This window comes from Tenrec ecaudatus, chromosome X, assembly GCF_050624435.1.
Source record: "Tenrec ecaudatus isolate mTenEca1 chromosome X, mTenEca1.hap1, whole genome shotgun sequence".
Lineage (NCBI taxonomy): Eukaryota > Metazoa > Chordata > Mammalia > Afrosoricida > Tenrecidae > Tenrec > Tenrec ecaudatus.
In genome coordinates this window covers 95,903,419-95,928,138 of record NC_134548.1, presented here as the reverse complement: position 1 = coordinate 95,928,138, position 24,720 = coordinate 95,903,419, and the positions used below count along the sequence as shown (strand labels likewise).

Below are 24,720 nucleotides of genomic sequence, written 5' to 3'. Positions count from 1 at the left end.
CATTCTCCAGCATGAACAAAATGGGAGAGAAATCCAAAATACTCCTGGACTGCCAAGAATTCAGGTTAAGAGTCTAAATTGCCAGAATTGTAGCTCCTAGCTGATGGAAAAGGAGAGTTCTAGTCAGGAGATTCTATCTGGGCCTATCTTCCTGGGATCTCAGCTTTATCTTAAGATTTTCATCATTTGAGTTTCCTATGGATGGGAACATTTTGATGCATTTATATGCATATGTTTTTAACTTTTTAAAACATAAAGCATCACAAGATAAACTGGATGCCAGTCATTCAGTTTATCTTGTGATGCATGTGAATTTTTAGTTATACTTGATAAACTGTTTATGCCTTAAAGTATGACCCCTAGATGAGATCAACTGCTCCCATAGGTTTACAGCTCCAGAAAACCTATATCCAGTTATGAATGGATATTAACTTATTGGAAGTGGGTTTACATAGCTTTTCTTTTTTAATATTTGATCCTATTTTTCCTTGATAGATTTTATATAATTAATTTTACATTTAGTTATTTGATCCCTCTTAGAATATTTTTAATATGAACATGCAAATGCATATTTTTCATGTAATGTTACTTAATTCTTTAGGCTATATACCAAGCAGAGGTATAGATTTTATAGAATTTCTAGTCCCACTTGTTTAAATTAGTCCTATATCACCTGCCACAATAGTTGAACATATTCCTAGGACCACCATCAGTGTATGAAAGTTCTGATTTTTCTGGAACCTCTATACCATATGCTGTTTTCTGAAGTTTTGTTTGTTTGTTTTTTGAATTAAGCTGTTATTGTTGGTAAAAATGATATCTGATTTTTGTTTTGGTTTAAATGTCCTGGATGGCTAATGATTGTGAGTAATTTTTTCATATATTTGTTAGTGATTTGGATGTCATTTTTGGTGAAACATGTGTAATTTCCTTTCCCAAATTTTTAATTGGATTATTTGTTGGTTTTTATCCTTATTGAGGTATTGCGGTTTTCTATAGATTTTAGAGATTAATGCCTTCTCCATGTTGTCATTGCTAAAGATTTTTTCCCCAGTTCATAGTTTCTCTTTGTATTATTGTGATGAAGTCTTTTTATTCACATGAATATCTTATTTTTGACCCATTGTTGTCATCCTTTCTGTCTTCTACTATGTGCACTTCCTTCATTAATTTGATAATTTATCCTGCAATAAGGCCTTTAAGATTGTACCTATTTTTTCATTTATTATATCTCTTGGATTTAAATTTCACTCTCTTTTCTATTTTGAGTTCATTTTTGTACAAGGTGTAAGGTTGGGTTGTGTGTGTCCTGTTTCTTTCTTCTGCACATGTTGATTCAATTTTGTCAGTACTATTTATTGGAGAGATTATCCCTTTCCCATTTAATGTTTTTTGGTCTTTTGTCAAATATCAGTTTTCTATAGATGGATGAATTTATTTCCCGGTCTTTTATTCCATTCAATTCCATTCCCTATCATCATACCTTTACTTGGCTGCTTCGACTATTGTGGCTAGCTTTTGAAGTTGGGTAGTGAGATACCAGGTATGTTGTACCTCTCCAGGAGGACTCTCTGGAGAAGTATCCATTATGTGCCCAAAGTATATGAGTGTAAGTCCAGCCACCTTTGCTTTAGAAGTGTTGTGTCTACTTCCTCCAACATAATTTTTGTTATTATTGCTGTCCTTATGATAACCCACTGTCCTTTCAATATTCTTAGGCAACACTATAATGCAAATATGTCAACTATCCTGTTTTCATTATCTATTGTCCAGTGTTCAAATGCATATGAGGTGCTTAACTATACCATGATTTGAGTGAGGCACATCTTAGATCTCAAAGTGATGTTTTTGCTCTTTATTTCTCTCTAAAGATCCCAGACTAACACACTCAAATAGCTGCATGAACCTACCTTCCGTGGTATCTTTATTTATTCTTATTTCCTTGAGCTCCACATTTTTCTCTACCCACAACATTGCCAGGTATGGATATTTGACTACCATTAAAATACTTCATAGGGAAAGGTCAGGTGTTTAACCACAACTTTTCCATTAGTTATTGCTTTTACCTCAGTTCAATTGTTCCTCAAGTGGTTTCATATATCTCAGCTCCAAACTTACCTCCAAAAGATTCATGAACATAAAGGAAGAGGGAATCCTTCTGGTGCTTAGCCTGCCTCTACTCAGTGGGGCCTCAAACAGCTTCACTTATCTCAACTCAATCCCCACCGCCCAGACATGCTTGGATGTGAAGGAAAACAGTGAATCCTGCATTTCATGAGCTGACCCTCTACAACACCTCACCAAGAGTTACGCTTGTCATTTCAAGAGTTGATATTTTTGCTCTTTAGCACTTTAAATAAGTGTTGTTAAACAGATTTGTACAATATGATTCATCACTGAATTTATACTTAGTTGTGGATACAAGTAAAATTAAATGACAACTTCAAACGTTTCTCCATGTACCATTATTTTGTCTGTGTGTCAATAGTAAGGATGTATGTAGTCTTTACATTATGTTGTAATCCATACTGAATACTACTGGCTTTGACCTTTATTAATAATACTTCAAGTTCTCCTCACTTTTAGGAAGCAAGCTTGGGTCATCTGCATATGACAATTTGTTAATAAGCCATCCTTCAATTCTGATTTGGCATTCTTCTTCTTTTTTAATGGTAGCCAAAGGTGGTGTTTAATAGACTCTTCAGGTAGATTCCCCACAGACCTGCCTGGCCCTATCCCTTCCTTTCCATTGGGCTTGTCTTGAATTTCATTATTTATTTCCACAAAGGACAGTACAGTTAATATTGAAAGACCCACTCCTACTATAAGAGTATTAGGCCTTGGACTTCCCATACCCCATGCAATAAAGCAAGTTTTATATACATTCCTCATCCTATTTTCCTAACACATTCTCATCTAAATTTAAATATTTCACCAAAAAGGCTTTTTCCTCCAAACATAAATTTGAGTGAAGCATATTCCACACACATGGAGTTTTGGTCTCACTAAAATATAAATGCTATCTGATAAGAAGGGTAAATATCTTTTGACTGCTGGAAATCACCAAAGTCTGAATTGGAAGATGTAGAAGGGACTTGTGTTTTCTGGGGTCTCTACCAAGTATCTCAGTGAGAACTCAGAGATTCGGTCCTCTATACTCCTGCTGCCACCACCAAGTGACCAGTCACTGAGGCAGCTAGGGGAAAATGTTGAATAAAGTAATAGAAGTGAAAAATAAAAATCACCTTGGCCAGTTCTTAGTCTAGAACCAAATTGTAAGCAAAAATATCCAGAGTGCTCATTCATGAAGAACCTGTGTAAAACCTGTTTCATTTTCTCATAAGTTATAAAATACAAAGGAGGCTATAATGATGAAAATGCAAATAGTACTGAAAGGGGTTTATGTCAATGGCCAAAAACAGCCCCCCTAGGCAAGGCCCCCAAAGAGCAGCACCCAGGTGAAATCGCCCAGCAGTAAATGTTATCTGATAAAAAGGGTAAATGTCCTTTGACCACTGAACATTACCAAAGTCTGAATTGCAAGATGAAGAAAGCACCTGTTTTTCCTGGGGTCTCCAGCAGGCATCTCTGTGAGCAATCAGAGATTCAGTCCTCCAGAATGCTGGGCAAGAAGTGCCAGAAGTGTTGCCCTATTGGCCCTCATCTTCTGCAGTCTCTTGGCCAGATGACTGTTGATCTTCGCCATATCCTCAATCTTATCCAGTGCTCTTCTTAACTCTCGTTGTATCCTCTTTTCTCCTTTCAGTTCATCTTCAACTTTCTCAACATTCTCAGCAGCCATTTTATATCTTAGCACTTGTCTCTTGAGCCATCTAATACTTTGCTCCAATGTGCTTATATCCTGTTCAGCCTTTGAAAGCTTAAATTTGTATTCACTAATTTGTCTATTGGCTTCTCTCTGTATTCCAACTACAAATCCAAGCCATTCTGCAGTCCAACCAGGTAAGACACTGTGCCTTCCTTCCTGGAACACTTCTGCCACTATTGTAGTTATTCTAACTGTAGCTTCCATTTTCTAATCCATGATAGCAGCTTTTCCTTTTCTCAAGCAAGGTTTTTTAGCTTACATGTAGTGGCTCTTCTGCTGACTCCAAGACTTGTACACTTACTGAGACACAACAGTGCTGGCTCCAATTACTGGTTTATGATTCACCTGACTATTTGGAGTGCCACTGGGGATTATAATTAAGACATGTTTCTCAATAAGTTCATCTCTTTGTCAAAAACTTTCTTTAAGTTCACCCATCTTACGTTACAGCAAGCTGCACATATATTCCTGTCTTCCTAACTCCTTTTATTTTTTTTGAATTCATAGTCTTTGCAGGGCTACTCTCTGCAAATTCTTCCATGAATACAGCAGAGTAACCACCCCCTTGAGGGGGACAAATACAAGGATAGTTAGTAAAGGGATAGAATGGGCAGTGCAAGATATGTATAAATAATAATAACAATACAAAATATATTCAGGTTTTGCAGGGGTGGCAGGGTGGGGGAAGGAAGGGAAAAAAGAGGAGCTGATCTCAAAGGGCTCAAGTACAAAGGTAATATTAAGAAATTGTTAATGCCAACAATTGTACATGTCTATTTGATATAATGGATGTATGGATTGTTATATGTAAGGACCCCCAATGAAATTATTTATGAAAAATATTTAAAAATTTAAAAATAAATCAAATCATTTTTTAAAAAGATGAAATTGTTGACAAATTCAATCTTTCCTCTGTTTAACCTGTTGGTTCAGTTGTGAGGATGGTTGTTTTCTTTACATTGAGTTGTAATCCATTCTGCAGGCTGTAATTCTTCAGTTCTCCTCACTTTCAGCAAAGCAAGGTTGTGTTACCTGAATGACACGGGTTGTTACAAAACCTTCCTCCAATTCTGATACCACATTCTTCTTCGTGTAATACAGCATCTCTAATTATTTGTCAGCATACATGTTGTATAAGATGAAAGGATACCATCCTGGCACACACCTTTCTTGGTTTTAAACTATGCAGCATTCCTTTGTTCTGTTTGCACAACAACCTCTTGACCCATGTACAGGTTCTTCATGAACACAATAAAGCTTTCTGGAGATCCCGTTTTTCTCAAGACTATCCATAGGTTGTTAAGAACTGCACAATTGATGGGAGGGAAAACAAGCCTGTCAGAGACCCATTCCGTTCCCAGTTTGCTCAGTAGCTGGTGATTGGAAGATACTCTGCGACAGTGTTCAAGTAAAAAAAAAAAAAAAAAGAACTGCACAATTAACGGCCTCTGCATAGTCAATAAAACTCAAGTAAATCATGGAATGCCAATTTAATAGAACAAAATGTTCTTGCATTGAGTAAGTACTTGGGTGGAGGTCCAATGTTCATCTGCTGCCATAATACTAAACCTATAAATATATGCACGTATATCTATGTCCACACCATCCTATATACATATATGTACATATGTACATGCCTGTATTTAGACCTCAATAAATAACCTTTGCCTCCTAGTTCTTTCCTCTATTTCTTTTTGCTTTCCTCTTGTCCCACTATCATGCTCAACCTTCATTTGGGCTTCAGTAATTTATCTCCGTTACATGGCCCTTGCTGAATCCCTACCAGGCCTCTTACCAAAGTGATCGCTGAAGACAAATGTTTGCATAAGCAAAAGTGGTGAAGAAGGCTGATGGTGCCTGGCTAGCAAAAGATATAGCATCTAGGGTCTTAAAGGATTGAAGATAAACAAGAGAACATCTAACTCAGAAAAAACAAAGCCCATATGGAAGAAACACACCAGCCTGTGTGACCACAGGTGTCAAAGGATAAGGTAGCAGGCATCCAAGAACAAAATATCATATCATTGTAAATGAGGGTGAGTGCAGAGTGAAGACCCAAATCCCATCTGTAGGCAACTGGACATCCCCTTACAGAGGGCCACAGGGAGGAGATGAGCCTGTCAGGGTGCAGTGCAGCAATGATGAAACATACAACTTTCTTCTAGTTCTTAAATGCTTCCTCCCCCCCGCCCTCCGACACACACACACTATCATGATCCCATTTATACCTTACAAATCTGGCTAGACCAGAGGATGTACATTGGTACCGATAGGAATTGGAAATAGGGAATTCAGGACAGCTGATCCCTTCAGGACCATGGTGAGAATGGCGATATCTGGAGGGAAAGTGGAGGGAAGGTGGGGTAGAAAGGGGGAACCAATTGCACGGATCTACATATAACTTCCTCCCTGGGAGATGGGCAACAGAAAAGTGGGTGAAGGGAGATGTCAGACTTTGTAAGATATGACAAAATAATAATTTATAAATTATCAAGGGTTCATGAGGGAGGGAGATGCGGAGAGAGTGGTGGAAAATGAGGAGCTGATATCAAGGGCTAAAGTAGAAAGAAAATGTTTTGAGAGTGATGATGGCAACAAATGTGCTTTACACAATTGCTGTATGCATGGATTGTAGTAAGAATTGTACGAGCCCCAAATAAAATGATTTTTTTAAAGAGAAAGAAACTTAACAGTGCTCTAATAATGTAAACAAAGGGCAAAGCATCCTTGTGAGTGTTAGATCATGAAAATAAAGTGTGTGGAACCCTAAAAAAAACCTCAAGTAAATATCTTTCTGGTATTCTCTGCTTTCAGTCTAGACCCTTCTGACTTATTTTCATTTCCCTTCTGGTTCTCACTTGAATTTCTAGAAGTACCCTGTCTATTTACTGCTGTATCTGCTTTTTATTATTATCTTCAGCAAAATTTTATTTCTAAGTGATTTTGTTCATTAACTTCCGCATTTTGATGAGTCATCTTTCTATGAAGTTGCAACAAATATGGACCTCTTCCAGTGAGTTGGCCTAATAGAAATTGTCTCAATTTCTTGATATAGACTAGTGAGTGTTTCCACACTGAACCATTTTATTGAAAATTGTAATGAATATTCTATTTCTATAGCCTTATTTTCCACAGTGGTTGTATGCATTTACAAGCTGACCACAAGTGTTTGTGAGTTCCAATCTCTCTGCATCCTCTCCAGCATTTGTTGTTTTTTTTTTTAATTGGACTAGCACTGTAGGTGTAAAGTGATATATCTCACAGAAGTTTTAATTTTCATCTCCCTAAGGCTAGTGATAGTGAGCATTTTGTCATATGCTTGTTAGCCATTTGTACTTCAATTTTGGTGAACTGTTTGTTCATGTTTTTCTCCCACTTATTATTTTGGTCTCTTTGTATTTTCTTATTGAGCTTTTGTAGAGTTCTGCATATTTTGGTAATTAATCTTTTGTCCTGAGAGCCATTGGTAAAAAAAAAATTTCCCAATCTGTGGACTTTGTTTTCACTCTCCTGATAAAGTCTTTTGATGTCCCAATCATTTACCTTGTCCTTTGCTAGTTGGGCCTCCTCCATTATACTTGGTAGCCTCTGTATGCCTTGTATTAGGGCCCTTAAGTTTGTTCTACCCTTCTCACTGATAATCCAGAGATCTTTGGGGTTTACATTTAGGTCTTTAATAAATCTTGAGTTCCTTTTTGTACATGGAAAGATTGTATGTGTCTTGTTTCATTCTTCTGCTTATGGATATTCAGTTTGTTCAACACCATTTGAAGGGGCTGTTTTTCTCCCATAGGATATTTTTAGGTCCTTTATCAAAGAGTTTATATTATTAGGCTGATGCATTTATATTTGGGATTTCTGTTCTGATCCATTGGTCCATGTATCTCTCATTATACCAGTACCAAGCTGTTTGGACTACTGTGGCTATGTTATAGGTTTTTAAGACAGTCAGTGTTAAGCCTCCTGCTTGATTCTTCTTTTTAAGATGCTCTGTAATGATCCTTTGTCTTTTGTCTTCCAATATGAAATTGGTGTTTAGTTTTTTCCATTTATTGAATTATTTAATTGGGATTTGAATTGTAATTGCATTGTCTGCCTATTCATGAGCATCAGATAATCTTTCATTTATATAAATCCTTTTTGTTTCTCTAGAAATGCTTTGTAATTTTCTCTGTATAGTTCATTTGTTTCTTTAGTTAACTTTATTCCTAAGTATGTTAGCTTTTGTGTGGTTATTGCAAGTGGTATTGCTTTCTTAATGTCTATTATGTCTTTTTCATAGTTCTCTTCACTTGTATACAAGAGACCTATTGATTTCTGGTTATTAACTTTGTATTCTGCTACCATGATGAATTCCTCAATCATTTCCAGCAGATTTTTATGGAGACCTTTAGGTTTCCTATATATAGGAGCATATTGTATGTGAATAGGGAGAGTTTAATTTCTTCTTTACCTATTTGTGTTCCTATGATTTCTTTTCATTGTCTGATGGTTCTAGCTAAAATTTCCAACATAATTATAAATAAGAGTGGTGAAAGATCCTTGACTGATCCTTTTTTTTCAGTGGGATTGTTTCTAGCTTTCCTCATTAAGCATGAGTTTGACTATTGGTTTCTCATATATGGCTTTTATTATGATGAGGAATTTACCTTTTATTCCTATTTTTCAGTGTTTTGAACAGAATTCGGTGTTGGATATTCTCAAATGCCTCTTCTGCATCTATTGATATTGTCATGTGGTTTTTACCTCTTCCCTTGTTTTGTTTCACTTAATTCATCATTTTATTGGGAGTTCTTACAGATGTCATAACATTCCATAATTCAAATAGTTCAAGCATAGTTGTACAATTGCTGCTATTATCAGTTTCAAAATAATTTCTTTCTTCTTGAACTCTTTCATGTCAGCTCTCCTTTTCCACTCCCTCCCCCAACCCTTCTCCCTGGAATACTGTTGCTACTGTTATATATTATTAATATTCTAATATATATCAGCTACAATTCTGTTATTTGCTCCCCTCAAGTAGAGTTATACAGTCATCATTGCTACTGATCCCTTAAGCATTTTATATTGCCCATGATTTTTCTCTAGTTACGTCCTGCACCTTGACATTGACTTTGTCAGAGACTAGAATTGCAATTCCCGCTTTTTTTAGATTGCCATAAGCTTGACATAGTTTCTTCAACCTTTGATCCTCGGCCTGTTTTTGTCTGTGAGCTTTAGATGTGTCCCTTGAAGACAATAGATTGTTTGGTTTTGTTTCTGAATTTAGCCAACCAATCTCTTCCAATCTCTGTCTTTTTAAAAATCATGTCATTAGGGGCTCATACAACTATTATCACAATCCATACATACATCAATTGTGTAAAGCGCATGTATACATGCATTGCCCTCATTATTCTCAAAATATTTGCTCTCGTTTAAACCCCTGGCATCAGGTACTCATTTTCCCCTCCCTCCCTGCTCTCCCCTTCCTCATGCGCCCTGGATAATTTATAAATTATTATTTTGTCATATCTTGCACTGTCCGATGTCTCCCTTCACCCTCTTTTTTGTTGTCCATCCCCCAGGGAGGAGGTCACATGTAGATCCTTGTAATCAGTTCCCTCTTTCCAATGCACTCTCCCTCTACCCTCCCAGTATTGCCACTCACACCGCTGGTCCTGAAGGTATCATCCGCCCTGGATTCCCTGTTTTTCCAGTTCCTGTCTGTACCAGAGTACATCCTCTGGTCTAGCCAGACTTGCAAGGTAGAATTCAGGTCATGATAGTCGGTGAGTGGGGGAGAGGAAGCATTTAGAAACTAGAGGAGAGTTGTATTTTTCATCGTGGCAACATCGCACCTTGACTGGCTCATCTCCTCCCCTAGACCCCCCGAAAGGGGATCTCCAGTGGCTGACAAATGGGCTTTGGGTCTCCACTCTGCACTCCCTCCCTCACTCACTCTGGTAGGATTTTTTATGTTCTGATGGTGCTTTATACCTGTTCCCTTCGACACCTCGTGATCACACAGTCTGGTGTGATTCTTCCATGTGGGCTTTATTGCTTCTGAGCTAGATACCCGCTTGTTTACCTAAAGCCTTTAAGACCCCAGACGCTATACCTTTTGATAGCCAGGCACCATCAGCTTTCTTCGCCACATTTGCTTATGCACCCATTTTTCTTCATCAATCATATCATGGATTTGAGCACAAAATGATATGATTTTTTTGATGCATGACAACTGATCCCTTTTGAATCTTGTGATCACAAAGGCTGGTGTATTCTTCCATGTGGGCTTTGTTGCTTCTGAGCTAGATAGCTGCTTGCTTACCGCAAGCTTTTAAGACCCCAGACCCTATATCTTTTGATAGTCGGGAACCATCATCTTTCTTCACCGCATTGGCTTATTCACACTCTTTGTCTTCAGCGGTTGTGTCGGGAAGGTGAGCATCATAGAATGTTAATTTAACAGAAAAGAGTATTCTTGCATTGAGAGAGTACTTCAGTGGAGGCCCAATGTACTTCTGCTACCTTAATACTAAACCTATAAATATTGCACATAAGTCTATTTCTCTCTCTCTCTCTCTATACATATATATAATTTGCATATGTGCATGTCTTTATCTAGACCTCTATAAATGCCCTTTGCCTCCAAGCTCTTTCCTCTATTTCCCTTGACTTTCCTCCTGTCTCACTATCATGCTCAGTCCCAACCTCGGTTTCAGAAATTCTTCTTGGCTACATTATCCTTGATCATGCCCTACCAGGCCTCCCATACCCACTTCACCACCAATTTGGACCACTTGTTTGTTCCCTTGTCCCTGGGTTTGTTAACACCACTTTCTTTCCCCCCACCTCCCCCATCCCATGTCTCCCTGGAACTGTCGGTCCCGTTGTTTTTTCTTCCAGATTGTTCATCCAACCTATCTTATTTAGACAGGCCTGTGGAGATAATAACATGCACAAAAGCAAGAGAGAGCCAAACCAGGCAACAATATACAACAAAACAACAAAAACAAACCACTGATAAAGAACAAAAGAAACACAAGAAAGTAAAGCTCGTAGTTAGTTCAAGGATTGTTTGTTGGCCTTTAGGAGATTTTTCCAGTCCCGTCTGTTGGGGCATCACACTCTGCCCCCAAAGTCCACCTATAGCATTCCCTCGTGAAAAAGATACTGTATACACACATTCTTGAGGTGAGAACCGTGCAATATTGCAGGGAACAGATCAAATGCAGGGATGCACATGGTAGACAACTGGGGATGATCTAGGGAAAGGAGAAAATATGATGAAAGTAAGGAAGAAATTGGTAGCGGGGGTATGCGCACTAACCCCAAGGGGAGGGTATTGTTTATATCTCCACAGGGAAAGAGGGACCAGACTTCAACCCAGTGCACCAAGGTGTGAATGCAACATTCAGGCGCAGAGTAGGGAACCAGTGGAGAGGTCTGGGGGACTGAACCCAATACCAAATACTAAGAAGAATTTATTTCAAAGGACCCCAGGGGAGAGGGGCATATCTGATTGGAGTACACTGGAGCAGATGAAGGCAGGGTAGGAGAGAATGGAGCACATCCTGGCCCACCAGATCTTGAGGAGAATGACCCCAATTAGAGCAGCCAGTCCACAGAGAAGACTACATGGCTAGCCCCACTATAAGACATGACACCTCACACTGACCCATGGCCCTGTGGGGGACAGCACCACCGGAGACACATTGTGGGAATTGCGCTGACCTGGTCCTGCCACACCGAGGTAAAGCACTGGGGGAGTATAACAGAACAGCAAGAAAACTGAGCGGCAATCTCTGTCTTTAATGGATGAGTTCAGACCAATGGCATTTAGAGTAATTACATCTATCAATGGATCCTTTGCTGACATCTCATACTTGTGATAGATGTTTTCCATCCTTCTACCTTAGCTATATGATGTGTATCTGTGATGGAATTCATTTTTGCCTTCTTTTCACCTCTGGGTCAAAGATGTATGGGGAATTGTTGTAAGTGTGCTGATTTCTGGCTAGTGTTACACTTTGTGATGGTCTTATGTTTGTGCTCTGTGGATGTCTGTCTTCTGTCCAAAGTGAATTGGAAAGCAATTTTTGTAGTGCTGCTTTATTGGGGTTTTTATTTTTTAAAGCATATTCTCTAAATATTCCCTAACCTGGGAAATCACTTACCTCCCGAACTCTTTTGATGGAGTGTCTTGGCTTAGCATTATTCTCCTTCAACTCTGGAAAATGCTGTATGTATAATTTTCACCTCTTCTTCATGTTTTCTCTTGAGAATTCTGAGCAAAACCTTATCTGATTGCCATTATAGGTGACTACATTTTCCCATTTGCTGCTATTATGATTTTCTCTTTACCTCAAAGTGAATAATTTGATTACTACATGCCTTGGTGTGTTCTTCTTGGGGCTCAGTGTAATTGGTGCCCTCTCTGCCACATGGATGATTGCTTGGTTCTCATTCATTAAGTTGGGAAAACTTTCTTAGAGGAATTTCCTCACTATTTTGGCTATTGATTTCTTCATTATGTCTTGTTCTGCTATCCCAATTATTTGAATATTGTTTTCCTCATTACATCACTCATTGACCTCATGTTTTCTTCACCTTCTTTAATTGTCTTGTTTGACTGTCTTTCATGCTTGTTGAATTCTGCCCGACTATCTTCAAGGTCAGTGATATGATTCTCCATCTCTACTAGTCTTTTAGTAATATCTTTTTCAGTTCTCTTCACTACTTCTACCTCATGCCTTAATTCTTGTATTTCCTTATAGAGAGTGGTTTCTATCCTATTTTTTCATCCTTCTCCTTTATCTATTGCCTCATATCCTGAATGACTGTAAGCAGCATTCTGAAGATCTCTTTCTGTGGCAGTTGACAGTGTGCTTCTTCTATATTTGTCTCTAAGTTCAGATCCTCTTCAGATAATGTAGTTTTCTTCTCTTGCTTTCTTGCACGGACAGCTGATGTGGGTAGTAGTTTAATAGGCATTTTGGAGTCACTGGGAGTGGTTGTTATATGTGATCCATGCAGTACAATGGACAGGGTTGGCCAGGCCAGTGTTAGGCTTAACTATTGTTGTTGTGTAGGTTGGGGTGCCCAGGGTCTCAAGCAGTAGAGTGGGCCACTGTCACAAGTCACTGGCTGCACTGTTTGCATGTGGTTGCCTCGGTTTGCGCTGGCCATGGGCTGCCAGCCACTGGCCTCAGCATGCTCCAGTAACACTAACAGAGGAGTGGGACTATTCATGTATGTGAGTACAGGAAGGACCCGGTGGCCTGGGCCAAGTGGCCTTGTCTTGCTGGATCCACTGGCCACTCAGGTTCCAAGGGCAATGCAGGCGGTCTTGAGTACTGTGAGGTGGGAGGAAGCAGGGCATGCTACGGATCTTCAGCAAACAGCAGCAGGCCACAAGCAGCAGAAGTAACAAAATGTGAGCAGCAGCAGTTGATATCCCTGAGCCACAGGCTACAGCATATGAGGTCTGTGAACCACAAGCTGTGGTGGAAGAGTCTCAAGGGCTGTGAGCAGTAAGGGAAAGGGCAACCTTGATCAAGAGCTACAGCAGACAGGCTTGTGAACAGCAGGGTTGGGACTTAAAGGCTCCGAGCTATTGCTTGCAAGTCCTGAGGGCTGCAAGTGGCATGAGATGGGACCCATGAGCCGCTAGCCCCAGCAGGGGAATCCTGCAGGTCCATAATTGGGCTGGCAAGGTTGGTGAGCCTCTGGATGCAAGTCGTTTCAACCAGAACGATGGCAGTGAGCCATGGCTGTCTGACAACAGGTTGAGATCCATGGTGGGTGGAACACTAGCAGTAAGCCCAGGTGTGTGGTGCAGTCTTGATGTGGGCTGGGCAAGAGGCGACATGATACAGCAACTGGGCATTGCCTGCAGGGGGGCAGGGTATATTCATCCCACAAAGAAGATCAACTCATGCTTTGGAGCAGACCCCTGGGTTGCTACGATGCCCCACTGCATTTCCTGAACATCCCTCTCAGCCTCCCTCTCCATGAAACCAGCAATCACCCATGGAGCTAGCAACATGATAACCTTATCTTACTACCATCATCCCTGAAGTCTACTTCTAACCTAGTTTATATAGAGGACTGAATTGATTGTATTTCAAATGCTGAACCATCCTGCATGTCTAGAATGATATCTAGATGGCCAATGTGTTTCTAGATGGCCAATGTGAGTCTACGTTCACAAGTGTTATTGGTCTATAATTTTCCATTCTTCTGTGTTCTTTGCCTAGTTTTGGAATCAATGTTATGCTGGCTTCATAGAATGAGTTTGTAAGTTTGTTGTGTTTTTTATATTCTGGAATATTTTGTGTACTATTTGTGTTAGATCTTCTTTGAATATTGATACAATTCTCCTGTGAAAACATCTGGTCTTGGACTCCTTTGGGTTTGTCGTTTCTTAATGACCTTATCTTATTCTTTTTTTGTGTTTTTGTTATGGGTACTACTAGTTTTTCACTACCTGTCTGTATTAATTTGAGTGGGTGATGTGTTTCTAGGTATCTGTCCGTTTCTCCTACATTGTAAAATTTGAGTACAGTTTTTCATAGTAATGGGTGATTCTTTCAATTTCATTCTGATCTATTGAAATTTCACTATTTTCATCTCTTATTCTGGGTATTTGCATATTTTATTTTCTTTGTTAAGGTTGCCAGTGGTCTATTCTGCTAATCTTTTTGAAGAACCAGCTTCTTCTCTTGTTGAGCTTTTCCATTTTTTGTTTTTTTCATATCATTTATTTCTGCTTTGAGCCTTAGGATCGCTTTTCTTCATTTTTGGAGGAATTATTTTGTTATTATTCTAGTTCTTAGAGGTACTGTGATAAGGTTTTGATTTTAGCTTTCTCCTCTTTTTGTATGTGCATGTGTTGATAGCTCTGAATTGACCTCTGATTACTGCTTTTGCAGTGTCCCGATGGTTTTGGTATGCTGTGTCATTATTCTCATTCATTTCAAAGAATTTTTAAATTTCTTCCTTCGTATCCTTTATTTCACACGTTTTTGAGTATTATGTTGTTCTAGATCCATAAATTTAGTTTTTGATTTCTGCAAGTTTTATTGTTGATTTCTAATATTATGGCTTTGTAGTCTGAAAAGATTGATTGTAGGATCTCAATTTTTTGGGATTTGTTGAGGCATGATTTGTGATATATATTTGGATAAAGCATTCTGCATATGTTTATGGGGGTCATTTGTATTGATTGTGCTATTGAATTTTTTTTCATCTATGTTGAGTGTTTTTCTTAATGCTCTGTCTTTCCTTGAGAGTAGTGTATTTAAATATCCTGTTATTATTGTTGATGGATCTATATTCTTTTTCATTTCTGTGAGGATTTAGTAGACGTATTTCTAGGGTCTTTCATTGGTTGCATATATATTTATTATTGTTATGGGTCCTGAGCTATTGGTCCATTTATCATTATGTAGTGATCATTCCTATATCTTATTAGTTTATCTTGAAGTCTATCTTCTCATAGATAATATTGTCACCCCTGCTTTCTTTTGGTAGCTGTTAACTTAGTATGCTTTTGTCCAGTCTCTGATTTTTAATCTGTTCATATTTTTGTTTGGGAGGTATGTTTCTTGTAAGCATCATGTTGATGGATTTAGTTTTCTTTTACATTCTGCTACTCTCTGCATTCAGTCCTACAATATTCAGTGAAATTATTTATATGTATGCATTTGTTACCACCATTTTTTATATACGTATGTATGCTATGTGTTTGTATGTCTATTTTATTTAGTTCATTTTGTTTTTCCTGTGTTAATTCCTTGTTTTGGCTCTTGGTCTGTATGTGTGTGTGTATTTTGGTTTTTGTGTAGTATTACTTGTCATCTTTGTGTGTTGTTGCTTTTTTTGGACATAATACTTCACTGACTACTTTTTGTCATAGTGGTCTTATTTTGCAAATTCTCTTAGTTTCTCTTTGTCTTTGAATACTTTTATTTATCTGCTATATTTGATTGATAACTTTGCTGGGTATAGGATTTTAGGTTGACAATTTATTTCCTCTAGTACTCTGTATAACTCCATTGTGTTCTTGCCTGAATTGTTTCTGCTGAGAAACCTGAGGTTATTCTAATTGCTGACACTTTGTATATAATTTATCTTTCTACTCTTGCTGCTCTTAGAATTTTGTCTTGATATTGATATTAGACATCTTGAGTACAATGTGGCCAGGGGGTGGGGTGGGGAGGTGGGGGTTGGGCAGGGTGTTCTGTACTACCTGGGGTTCTCTTAGCTTACTGGATAATATTTTCCTCATCTAGACATTGAGGGTAGTTCTGTTGCATGAACTCTTGTATTATTTTCTGTGTAGATTTCATTGATTCTTCTTCTGGAATTCCTATAAGATGTATTTTGTTCCTCTAAATTGTGTCTTAAAATGTTCTCACGTGTTTTTTTGGGTGTTTTTTTGTCTCTTTTGCATTTTTTTGGTATCTGTTCTTTTTGGTTGGAGTCTGTAGATCACTAATTCAGGTTTCCATCTCTTCAATTCTTTTTCTGGTGTTGTTTACAGCTGTTATTGTAGTGCTTGAATTTTTGTATTTCTCCTGGGGTGTTTTCTTCTACAGCTTGTATTGAGGTTATTAGCTTTGCTACTGTTTCACTTTTCTCTCAGAGTCTTCCTTCATCTGTTGCACAAGTGTCCACACCATTCTTTTAAAATATTTTTTCTGTTAAATCCATAGCCTGATCAATTTCATACATTACATGAAGGCTGGTTTGTATTCGGTTATTTGTTTCCATTTCTCTTGTTTTATTTTGTCCACCGATCTCTTCTGTTGTTTACTTGACATCTTGACTTCACTATTAAAGAGTGTTAGGTGGTATGTGGGAGTGGTTATCTATGTTAGGTGGCATATTAGAGGGCTTATGGACAATTTGTATTAAGATTCTTGCAAGGGTGTTGGATTAGGTACTAGGGGAGCATTCAGAGAGTGGGGGAGGAAGTATTGGGGAGTGAACAAAAGGTGCAGTAGATAAAATGAAAAAAGGGAGATAATGTGTCATGTTGTTTGGTAGGTTAAAGGATGAGATCGTAGGCCCCAAAAGTGCCTGCTTGTAGCAACGAAGGAATGGGTGTTAATATTGGATAGACCAAAAATAATTTTGTTTTTGTAGGGTGTGTTTTAGCTTTTGGTTTTATGAGGGTGAGAAGGATAGCACAGGCTTGATTATAAGAAAGGTGAGACGAACGGATTGGATGACAGTATTCTGATGCAAAACTTCAGGTCTTAGACTAAAGACAGGAAAGTTAAAGGAGATGGAAAGGGACAGAGGTTTTATGCATAGTGATGGAAAAAACAATAGTAGTATAAGATGCAAGATAGTAGTTAAAGTATGTTTGTTTTGGCTTTAAGCTTTACCCAGGAGCTTAATCTTTTGTCGCTACTAACTTCTATTTTGGGTGTGTGTTGAGGGACTAGAAAATCAAAAAGGTATTTTGGAAGCATAAGGTAAAGTAATATACATGTATCTGTCTATATATGTATATATATTTACCCATGTTCTTACATATACCCACAAATAAGTAAGAATAGTGCACCACTTTGTAATGAGATGGGGACTAGGGGAGTATTAGAACACAGAGCGACAACAATGCCAGGACAAAGGGTCACTGGGTATCACTCCTTTTCCTGAGGGGGTGGAGGGGAGTGGGTAAGTAGAACAATTTGGAGCAGAGGTCTTTTGGAAAGTTGGGTAGATTGTTTGGTGGTATGTTCATTTATTCCCTTGTGATCTTATAGGATATCAGGATGGGGGTGAAATTCAGGTTAGTGGGATGATTTTGGTGCTTGGTATGGCTGTGAGACCTGTATTCTTGGAGAATTTTCCTCTGGTGAATCAGGTCACATGGGATGGGATTTGCTATTTTCAGATGGTGGTGGTGCCCAAATGGGGGTGATGGGATGGGAGTTATTCCTGTCACCTACCTAAGTAGCATAGGATGACAGAGTACACCAGTGTCCTACTCAGTGGACCAGTGTCTTATGTGAAATACTTGGTTACTGACTTGCTATGTATGTGGGGAATTAGCAGCCGCTGGGTCCTTAGGACTCTGTGTCCAGTCCAACCTTGTAAAACCTGCTTTTCACAGAAGCTGCTATTTGTAAAACCTGATGGTTTTCCCCTTCTTTGTTATGTTAAGACTTCATTCATGAACAAGGTGTGTGATGGCTTCTATCCAGTGATTAGAGATGCAAACAGGGGCTGTTTTTTTTCCAGGTTTTTAAAGGACTTTTATGGTGTCCTGGAATTGAGGGTTATGCCTCCCTGCCCCTCAGGAAAGTGGGATTAGATTGGCTGAGCGAGTCTCTGGCTAACTGGGTCTGTGTTCTCCATTACACCTAATCTTTGTTTTCCTGTTGGCTCACCCCTGCATGGCTTGGTAGGTTGTGCTCCAGAGATATGTCTATTGTTGTGGGAAAATTATCCAGGGACTTCCAAGAGGCAGCTGTTGCTGCTCTTTGATTATAGTAAATTTGTGTCTTCTTTAATTACACCACACTGGTGGGTACCCTCGGAACTGGGGTGAAGGAGAAGGGTAGGTATAGTGGCCTATTCCACCCTTTTGTCCTGGTAGGGGAGGGGGATTGAGTAAAGCATGCAAATGGACATGCAGAGAGGGAAGTGCCAGGATGAGTTCTCTGTCCTGGCTTTCATAGTGTCTTCATGGGGTGTGGGATTATGATCCACTCTTGGGCATCAGTCTGTATGGATAAATTACAGCACACTGGTGAGTTGTGTTCCTAGGGTGAAGGATGGGTGGTTGATACCGTCCCTCTGCTCCTGGTGAGGAAAGTATGTGAGGAAGCACAGTAGGTTAAAGCACCACAGTGAGTTCTTAAATCATTCCATGGGTGAAATCGGAAGGGGGGATATGAACCAAGAATCCTGGGATACTGGGATTGTAGTTATAGTACCCAGTTTTCAAGCTTTGCCTCCTAACCTCTTGATTTTCTGGTCTAACAATGGGAGCACAGAGTGAGTCATTCTGCAAGGGCACCATCTTCCGTAGAGTCCTCTGTCACTACACTATTTAATCATTTATGTTTTTATATATTCACTTCATAATATTCGCTGTTTACATTTTTACATAGACGGTTAGCAACCCAATGCATAATCAACTATCCCATCAGGTCTCTTGCCTTGGTTTCCTCATTGGATGCTATATTGTGTAGAATTCCATGATTGCTGTAGAAACGCTCAGACACTGGTGCCATGTAAATTTCTGCTCGCATAACAAGCAAACCCATATTTATACTGATTGTCTATTCTTGTGAAAACTAAATGCTGTCTTTTCCAAAATAAAAATTATTCAATTTAGTCAGCTATTCATCAAATATCTGGGTTTTCCATTAAGGAATGGTGTTTGTTTCTTGTACTGGTAGGGTGGACTTTAGGAGGCAAAGATAACTATATTGGCTTTGGAACATAGAAGACAAGGATAATATATACTTGCATAGATTTTATATTTGCTATCATAAATACTCAGTCTTTCCCATCCAAAAATTTCTGTGTGGCTTCAAATCAATAAACCCTTCTTTATTGAGTCTTATAATCTGCACTTCTAGACCAGGCATCTTAAAAATTCAAACTCAGAGATCCTCAGCAGAATTATACTACAAAGTATTCCTAGTTCCTAGCCTGACATCCAGGAAAAGAGGTCTGAGAGAATCTCATTGCCATTCAGAAAAAAAAAGAGCCCTGAAGTAGATTCTTTTTTTAGGCTAGTACTGGCTGATAATAAGAATATCAAGACTGCTTCTGGATGTGTTTATTATTCAGAGGTGCCAAAATACTCAAAATCTTCAGGATTTTCCTCCCATGTATTCCTAAACCATGTTTTATAGTCACAGGTTTTCCAAATAAGAGTTATATTCTGGCATAAGAAACCTGTCTCAATAATGCATTCACTTATAATTGCAGCTTGGCAACTCTAACAATGAAACAATGGTTTGGTTTTCAGCTTTTCTGCTCTCCCTCAAAGGAGATTAGGCCAAAGCTGCTGGCCACCAAAGAAACCTTTTTTATTTTCTCACTTAGTTTTCAGTGGTTTATTAACTGCCCTCTATAGAGCATAAATACAAATTTGTGAAGCCCAACTAATTTAATTATATTTTACACATTATTTTCTTCATTCCCATACTTCTTACTCAAGCAAAGTCACATCCATTTATGGAAACACTGCTCAATTCACTGCTGGTTTTAGAAATAGAGCTATCAAATTTTATCATGTACCCTCTGTTCATAATATTTTACCTAGAATTATATTGAAATTGCTCATCCCATTTTAATACCTGTTTGCTTAGTGCATTCTTTTTGGTAATGTTGTTTACTATAGATTCTGGAAAGCAGATAATGAATCCAACTTAGAATTGCCAGAAATGTACTGGAGTGTTATGTTTATGTAAGGTTAAATGGTGAGACTATAAGAATGGATATGGAATTTTTTCAGATTGCAGTGAAGATCTAACACGTGGAAAAAGTTGAAGGAAGTTGGAGGTCTGGAGAAAATGGCGACCAGATAGGACCCATCTGTCCGGAGCTCCTCCTGCCAGACCAGAAAATTGGGAGGTAAGGTCAAGGAAACCAGGAGGTAGAGTTCTGAAATTAGAACTAGGGTACCAGAGTTTCTCCTGAACCCCTTTCTGTGTAGGATTTCCACTCACAAAGCAAACTAAGAATGCTTTAAAGTGCTCTCCATCAGACCTCTAAGGCGATTTCATCAACTAAGGCAATTCTGTCCAGCATCACTGGGCCCTGGCATTAAAAGGGCACACCAACATACCATTAGGGGGTAGGGTCTAAACCCCCCTGGCCCCACAACCAAGCAATCAGGGATCAGCTATCTCTTTATTTCATCCTTCCCTCTTCCCTCCCTTTTTACCATCACAGCCAACCTTAGTGAACTCAGTTGGGTTTATTTCCTTCTTTATCTTATTCTCTTATTTCTGTCCTCTTTCTGTCTTTGCTCTCTTCGCCTCTCTCATAGGTTGTATGATTCTCTCTGCTCCCTCTCATTCCTTGTGCATACCACTGCTGGTTTCCAGACCCCTACACTCAGCCTAGAGCAACCCTGTCCTCCCAGTGGGCAGTCTGATGCTTAAGACAGTGCTGCACACAGGACGATTCAGTGCTACACACAGCACAGCACAGGGTCAGCTTTTTCTTTAACTATTTTTAAAATTCTCTCTTCTACTTCCTTTTCTCTTGTCTTTTTTTTCTTTCATTGCAATCTTCTAACACATTCTTACACATTTTCTTCTTTTCTCCTCTCCTTCAAGTTCTTCTCTATTTTCTACTACAGCCTCAACAGATTTAGTTCTCTCTTTTAGTTGTCTTCTTTTCCTTCTTTTTTTGTACTGTTTTCACCTTTGTTTATTCTGTGCACTTTAGGTGTACGTGGGTGAGTGGGTGTCAGTTTGCTTGGCATTATTGCCCCAGTCTGTGGCTTCCTCTTTCTCTCTTTTTCCTCTCCTTTCACTCTCTTTCCTACCACAAGACACTAACGTCCTTCAGGCCACTTCTCTCTGCATAGGGCAACCCTAAAGGCCCAACTGGGGGAGACCCCACCTGCATTTTTTGGCGTGGCAAGAAACTGGGGAATTCACGCCAGTCCTCTCCCACTCACCAAGCAGCAGGGGGCTCTCCCCTAAAAAAGTCGGGGCATTCCCAGCCTAATTCCTGAGGCCCTACAAGTGACTAGGGGAAGGCCTGACCACCACTTGTTGAGCTACACGCTGCTGCAGGAACATCCTCCCAAACTCCAAGGCGATCTCTCTGCCTACAGTAAATCCCCTGCCAGCTACAGAGCCCTACACCAAGGTGGATATACCCGCACGCCCTCCACAGCAGTAAATCTACAGAGAAAAACACCACAGGACAGCCTAGGTACCCCAAGAACTGTGAAGCCTTCTTAGAGATAGGCCAGGAAAGCGACACCATCGTGGGCCCACAACGATCTGACCAGTCTCACATGAGATAAATATCCAACACACATTCCAAGGAACAGAATTCTGGATGGCCAGGATAAGGGGGAAACCTCAGGAAGATATAGTGATAGCCTGATGCCTCAGAACAGCTACCGGCAGGTAGTTCATAGAAGGACTCATATAAATACCCCAAGAGAGAGCCCAGGGATCTTCGACTCAGGAAGATGGCTCCAGGCTCCTCTAAAACAACAAGTAAATAGCAACCAGTTCCAACAGCTTCAACAAAAAAGCAGGAAAAACAGAAAACAATCATGGAAGAAGTGATGAACCTAATGATGTGCATAGAAGAAGCAGATATTGACCTGCCACAAAAAGAAATTTTCACAAGGCTACTAAAAGTCATAAAGGATATGAAAGAAGCAATTCAGAAAAAAATGAAACAATAGAGGAGATAAAGGCAACGCACCAAAGGGAAATACAAGAGTTAAAGGATAAAATAACAGAATCCAGGGACAAATTGACAGACTAGCAAATAGGCTTGAGGAGGCAGAGAATCGCACAAGTGACCTAGAGGACAACCAAGCAGACCTCAGCAAACAGGAAAAACAGTCAAATAAGACAATCAAAGAAACTGAGGAAAACCTTAGAGCCATGTCAGATGTCATGAAAAGAAAAAAATATTAGAATAATTGGACTACCGGAACAAGACACAACAGAGACAATAGCAAGGGAATTCTTAGAGGAAAACTTCCCCAGCTTTATAAATGAAAATCAAGCAATAATACAAGAGGCTGAAAGAACACCAGCCAGATAGAATCCAAAGAAGTCACCAAGACACATAATTGTCAAACTATCCAACTATGAGGAAAAGGAGAAGATAATAAAAGCAGGTAAGGAAAAGCAAACAGTCACGTATCATGACACTCCAATAAGAGTATGTTCAGATCTGTCAGCGGAAACGATGAAGAAGAGGAGGGAATAGAGTAATATATTCCAAAAATTGAAGGAAAACAATGCAAACCCAAGAATACTTTACCCAGCCAAATTATCTATTAAGATACATGGAGAAGTAAGAGTCTTCCTAGACAGGCACAGTCTCAAAGAATACATAAAAACAAACCCAGCCCTACAAAAGATCCTCGCCAATACAGCATGGGCAGAAGATCAACACCCATCAAGGGCAAATAAGAGACCAGCACCTAGAACAACTCCACACATAGGGCAACAAAGAGGAAACAGCCCCCATGATAGCATCAGCTCAATAGTGGAAAGAAGGCAAACATAAACCACTCACACAAAACAAGCGGATAAGACAGGTAGATAGAAAAACATCTATCACAAAAGGTACAATATGACATCACAGAGTCCACAAACAGATATTATAACACTGAATATCAATGGCCTGAACTCGGGCATTAAAAGGCAGAGGCTAACAGACTGTCTCAGGAAATATAACCCATTGATTTGCTGCCTCCAGGAGACTCATCTCAAGCTTACAGAAAAAAACAGGTTGAGAGTTAAAGGCTGAAGAAAAATATACCAAGCAAATGGTAATGCAAAAAAAGCAGGGGTAGCAATCTTAATATTGGGTGAAATTGAACTCAAGATACAGGCCATAACAAGAGACAAGGAGGGGCACTATATAATGCTAAAGGGAACAATAGATCAAGAAGCAGTGAGCATAATAAACACATATGCACCTAACAAGAGACCAGCGGAATTCTTAAATAAAACACTCCAAGAGATGAAAAAAGAGATCATAGGCTCAAAAATTATAGTTGGTGACTTTAATACACCACTCTCTGAAAAAGACAGATGATTAGGAAAAAAAACTCAACAGGGAGGCTACTGATCTAAATAGCACAATTGAATGACTTGACTTGATAGGTATTTTCAGAGCTTTCCACCCACATGCAAAAAAATCACATTCTTTTCAAGTTTACATGGCACATACTCAAATATAGACCACATGCTGGGACATAAGTCGAACTTGAGTAAATTCAAGCACATAGAGATAATACAGATATCTCTCTCTGATCATTGTGCCATAAAGCTGGAAATGAACAGGACAGTGAAGAAAACAAGGGTCAAAAATTAGAGGATGAACAATTATTTCCTATTGCAAAGGGAGTGGGTACTGACCCAGATCAGAGATGAAATCCGGAAGTTTCTAGAAACTAATGAGAATGAAAATACGACATACCAAAACCCGTGGAACACAGCAAAGGCATTTATTTGAGGAAGGCTGATAACAATAAATGCACACATTAAAAAATAAGAGAGACTCATGGATGATATGCAGACACAAAACTTACACCAATTAGAGGAGAGTCAACAGAACAACCCTACTAATTGCAAGAGGATAGATATAATAAAAATCAATGCAGAGATACAGGAGAGGGAAAACAAGAAAATTATGGAAAAATTAATGCTGCTAAAAGTTGATTCTTTGAAAGAATTGACAGACTTGATAGACCTCTGGCAAACCTAACCAAAGAAAGGAAGGAACAAACGACATTTGCAAGGAAGAGGGATGAAACAGGGGACATTACAACAGTCTCTAATGAAATCAAAAGGATAATTTACACAGTACTATGAAGGTCTGTATTCTAATGAATTCAGCAATTTGGAAGACATGGACAAATATCTGGAAACACAATCCCTCCCTAGACTATCCCAGATGGATGTCAACAACCTCAACAGACCCATAGCAAAGGAAGAAATAGACAAGGTAATCAAGGGATTACCAACAAAAAAAATCCCCTGGGGCAGATGGCTTCACAGGAGAATTCTACCAAGCATTCAGGGAAGAACTGACACCAATCCTATACAAACTCTTCAACAACATAGCAAAAGACGGAAAACTCCCTAACTCTTTCTAGGAAGCTAGTATAACTTTGATACCTAAAGCGGGAAAAGGTGCTACAAGAATCGAGAACTATA

At 39.1% G+C, this 24,720-nt stretch overlaps 1 pseudogene; it reads right to left on the bottom strand.

The window, feature by feature from the left end:
• Positions 1–3,598: 3,598 nt before the first annotated feature.
• Positions 3,599–4,321, bottom strand: LOC142433543 (leucine-rich repeat flightless-interacting protein 2 pseudogene; annotated as a pseudogene).
• Between the last annotated feature and the right edge of the window lie 20,399 nt (positions 4,322–24,720).